Raw genomic sequence first — 4718 nt, 5'->3', positions numbered from 1 at the left:
CAATAAGAAAACTGAGGAACAGCTGCCTGAAGTCCTAACCCTCCCAAAGGTTGTTGGCATATTCCTCAAGAGTTGCTTGATATGGAAGCACTAATGCCCAGCCCCTTCCTCATCTTAGCACCACGCCCACCCAGGGTTTCTAAGAACTCAGTCCAGACCAGGGAAGAATGCTCCTGCTGAAGAAAGAGGCCAGGGATCACAGCTGGCAGTCTACACCCCAGGACTTTAAAGGGAGCAGACTTGGAGCCGTGCAGCTGGGGTCTATGGCTCAGCTCCATCCCTGGACTCCAGCGACCTGGACTTGGCCAGAATCTGAACTCAAAAAATCCCACCACTTTCCTTCCTGAACCCACTGAATGTTCCCAATTTTTAACACCCTGCCTCAGGGCTGTGGTGGTGCCATGGGTTTAGCCTTGGGCGGCTAACCAAAAGGCCAGTCTTTCACACCCGTCAACCACTCCTAGGAAAAAAGAGAAGGCAGTGTGCTTCTCTAAAGATTTACGGTCTAAAGAACCCTACGGAGCAGATGGACTCTGACCTATGGGGTCACTAAGAATTGGAATCAACTCCAGGGCAGTCAGTTTCAAACACCCCCCCAAAAAATTGAATCAAAGGGGTTTTAACATAGAGCGTTTTGCACCCTTCCCATCAGCTGCGTTGGATGCGAATTACCTCTATCTAGTCTTCCTCTTTCTTGCTGCCCCCGTTTATCTCATTTTCACTGTCTTCTCTGCTTGTTTTTCTTTTATTTGCTATTCTTTTATGTTGTTGTCATTGTCGTTAGGTGCCATTCTGACCCACAGCCACCCTACATACGTCAGAACGAAACACCGCCTGATCCTGCTCCGCCCTCGCAATTGTTCTTATATGTGGGCCCATTGTTAGGGTCACCATGTCAATCCATCTTGTCCAGGGTCTTCCTTTCTTTCGCTGACACTCTACCAAGCACGATGTCCTTCTCCAAGGATTGGTCTCTCCTGACAACATACCCAACGCGGATGAGATGAAGTCTCACCTTCCAGGCCTCTGAGGAGCACTCTCTGGCTGTATTGCTTTCGAGGCAGATCTGTTTGTTCTTTTGACAGTCCATGGTCCTTTCAATATGCCTCACCAGCAAACATGATCCAAATGCATCAGTTATTCTTGGGTCTTCCTTATTCAATATCCAACTTTCACATGTAGATAAGGCCATTGAAAACCCCATGACTTGGATCAGACTCACCTTAGCCCTCAAAGTAACCTCCTGGCTTTTTAACTCTTGAAAGAGGTCTTGGGCAACAGGTTTACCCAATGTATATGGCCATCCTTTGTCTTTTTATTTCACTTGGTAGCCTTAAACTGGCAACCTTTTACAACGCTTACTCTAGGAGGCAAGCCTTCTCATCATTCTATCTTTGGTTTTCCTGAGGTTGGAGGTTAAGAGGAGGGACCCTCTGTGCACCAGCCTGGCTGAGCATCAGGACAGAACTCACTGTGTGTCGCCTGCCCACACATATTCTGCGCACCCTGTCCAAAAACCCTTTCAACCACATTGCCTCTATACAGCACAGTACAGACCCCATAGCTGGGTATCCAGGTGGAGAGGGTTTCTGCTTACTGAAAGCCATGCCTCTTGGGCCAATGACGTAGCACTGGCTGGAAGGAGATGTTCACACATGGCATGTCTTCCCTGGATAGGGATACCTCTTCTATTACCATCGTGCCAAATAGAAAGCTGAGGCCCAGGATAAATTACTCAGTTCCCCTTAGAATCCAGGACCCTGTGTTAGTCTGGGTACTTTAGAGAAACAAATCCACAGAAACTCATTTGTATAAGAGAGAGTTCTATACAAAGGGTATGTGCATATCAAAAAAACATCCCAACCCAGTGCTGCCCAAGCCCACAAGTCCAACATTAACCCAGATGTCCGACACCAATTCACAAAGTCCTCCTCTGTCTCACAAAACACACACTATGATGCTGACTGCTGGAGGAAAGCCGAGTCAGTGAACGTGTAAGCATCTCAGCGCTGGCAGGGGTCTCCACATGGCTGCTCCAGCACCCAGGGCTGCATTGGGGTAGGTCTATGTGGCTTCTCCTCAGGGATGTCTTGCAGGAAGTGAGCCTTGCCAGCTGAAGCAGGGAACTGGCTAAGGCAGCTGCATCCTGGTCCGACCATCACAAAGCAAGAGACCAGAAAAATCAAAAGGCAAGACTCACTGAGCCATTTATCCCTCCACCCTTCAATTGACCCCACATGTGTTTATCAGCCAGGTTGGCACAATTAACTAACACCCCAAAATAACCTGTGTGAAGAATTATATCACAGAAATGAGCTGGAAACCCTGCGGTTTGGTCCCTGGACTTAGGATCTCAAGTGGCAAGGAGCAGCCTCAAAGAGCAGCCAAGCCCCTCTGAAGGACTGTGCTCACAGCCCTGCCCTTGGTCTCTCGGAGCCCAGCGACATTCACTTCTTTCCTAGGTCCCGAGAATGACCCCATGAAGCGGTTGGACTTCGTACAAAGATGTCACCAAATGACAGTGGAGAGCAAAAGTGACACAGAGCCAAGTTTCTGGAGAGGCCACGTAGCAAGCGATCACCTTTGTCTGGGCCTCCAAACCCGGGTCCTATTCTCTTGCTAAGACAATGATTGCCCGAGCAAGTACCCCATAGGTCTTGGAGGTTCTTCAGAGAGGCCTGGGTTTCTGGAGCGAAGAACCCCAACTAGTTTCCACCATCAGTCACATGCAACCACAAGGGATTCTGTCAGACTGTGTTTAGAGAAAAGGCCTTGGTGACAGAAGTTTGTAACCACCAGCCCCGTGTCTTTCCTTAAGCTCAAAGGCTGGCCCCTTCCCTCCCCGTCTCCCAGAGGCAAGCTTCAAGGAGGCTTTTCCCCCTTCTCTTCTTCTGCACCCATGGGCGCTAAAAACTCCTTTTCATTTGCCTTGATGATGGACAGGTCCAATTGGCAGGGAACTAAACTTTGACCTGTCTGCCTGTCCCCAGAGCTGAAAGACATGGGGGTAGAAGCTTGTCAGGGAAGGCCAAGGGTGAGCAACAGGAAGTGAAGTAGGCATCAGTAGAGGACCCAGCCCAGACCCAGGACAACATCCTGAGATCAGACATATTCCTCCCCAGACATGTCTCCCTGAAGGGGCCTTACCCAAGTGGCCTACTGGCAGCCAGAGACATGTGGCCATCATGACATTATAGGCATTCTGGAGGAGAAAACCCCTGAACCACAAAAATGGATTGAAAGCAGAGGTATGAGTGGCCTTGACCTCTTGGTCACCAAAGAGCTCACATGAAAGTGTCTCACTCTGACCCTACATACACCATGTTTCACTCCTGGTTCTCAACCTTCCCCAAGAATGGGGCTACAGATGTCCACATGTGGAGAGGGGTCCTGGGGGTCACTGGACCCCACACCTGGCTTGCCCTGCCTGAACACTGGGCTAGGATCTGCACAGTGGGGACCCCAGACCCCACTGAATGAATGTACACTGCTCAGCCTCCCCATTCTATCCTCAGTCAGACGCAGTGGGCAAGGGGAAGCTGCGTCCACCCGAAGCCCCAGTTCATGTGGCAGATGAAGCCCCTTCCTCACACCCTGCCCTCCTGCTAGACGCAGCCCCTAACCCCGCTCATGGACACAATCCCTCCTAAGACCAGGTTTTCCAGCATGTAAACCTCTTCTTTTATCAGGCGATGAAATGAAATTTTGATTGATTTTCTCTGTCTGGGTGTCACGGTGCATTTAGCAGCCTGTAAACCTGAAGGGAGGTGGTACTACCTCCCAGGGATGCTCCCAGGAAACTTGCCTTGCAGCCAGGGCTGCCTAGGGCCCCTCCAGCCAAGGCGGGGCCAGCTGTCCCTGAATGTAGATAGCATGGTCCCATGTCCACCGCGAATGCTAGGCAGCCTCAGTCTAGGTCCCTAACTTCCAAGTGACTAGGGTGCCTTATCTGGAAAATAAAGCATTGGAGTAGAATTTGGGAGTCAGGAGAAGGCATAAGAGGGAACAAAGTCCTTAAGGTGAGGCCCCAAAGGAGAAAGAGAGGAAACATATGCCAGGCCAGTGGGCAGAAGCACTCTAGGCACTCACCACCATGCATGGGCCAGCAATGCCCAAAGCAGAAGGGGGTGCAGAAAGGACCAAGCCTGCAGATTGGAGACCCTGCAGGGGGGTTCCCCTCACTGTCTCCGCGATCCAGACAAATCCATGGTAAAAGTTGAGGCAGAAGCTGCCCTCAGAGATGGGGGCCATGGCTCGAGGAGGGACAGGACTGGAGCACAACCCCTCCTTCGCTAGCATCCACTGCCACACACTGTGTCCTGCCCTTGTCACCTGTGCGTCGTTGTGCTCTGTGAGGTACTCAAAAGCCTATGAGAATAGGACTCTTCTGCCCACTTTACCGAGGAGTTAGATCATTGAGGCTCAGAGCAATGGCGTCATTGGACCATGAGCGTGACCAGGAGGGGCCTCGGGAGCACAACACCAGGCTGTCAACAGTCCAGCTGCAGACACTGTTCCTCCACGCTTCCTTCCCACGCAGCAGCCCACCCCACCCTATTTCCTAAAAGACAAAAAGCCTTTTGTTTCCCGTGTACAGAAGCTTATGTTGATGGTCAATTTGGTTTAGAAAATACACACACGTGCTTGCTTCGGCGGCACATATACTAAAATTGGAACGATACAGAGAAGATTAGCATGGCCCCTGCGCAAGGATGACA

The 4718-nt window shown here is 50.9% G+C and overlaps 1 pseudogene; it reads left to right on the top strand.

Annotated features, from left to right (window-relative positions):
* The first annotated feature begins 4640 nt into the window (after positions 1 to 4640).
* Positions 4641 to 4718, top strand: LOC115870601 (annotated as a pseudogene).

Source organism: Echinops telfairi, unplaced genomic scaffold (assembly GCF_000313985.2).
Source record: "Echinops telfairi isolate 266 unplaced genomic scaffold, ASM31398v2 ScPeMD7_2010;HRSCAF=2546, whole genome shotgun sequence".
In the NCBI taxonomy this organism is placed as follows: Eukaryota; Metazoa; Chordata; class Mammalia; order Afrosoricida; family Tenrecidae; genus Echinops; species Echinops telfairi.
Note: the sequence above shows the minus strand (reverse complement) of the source record. Positions and strands in the feature narration are given on the sequence as shown.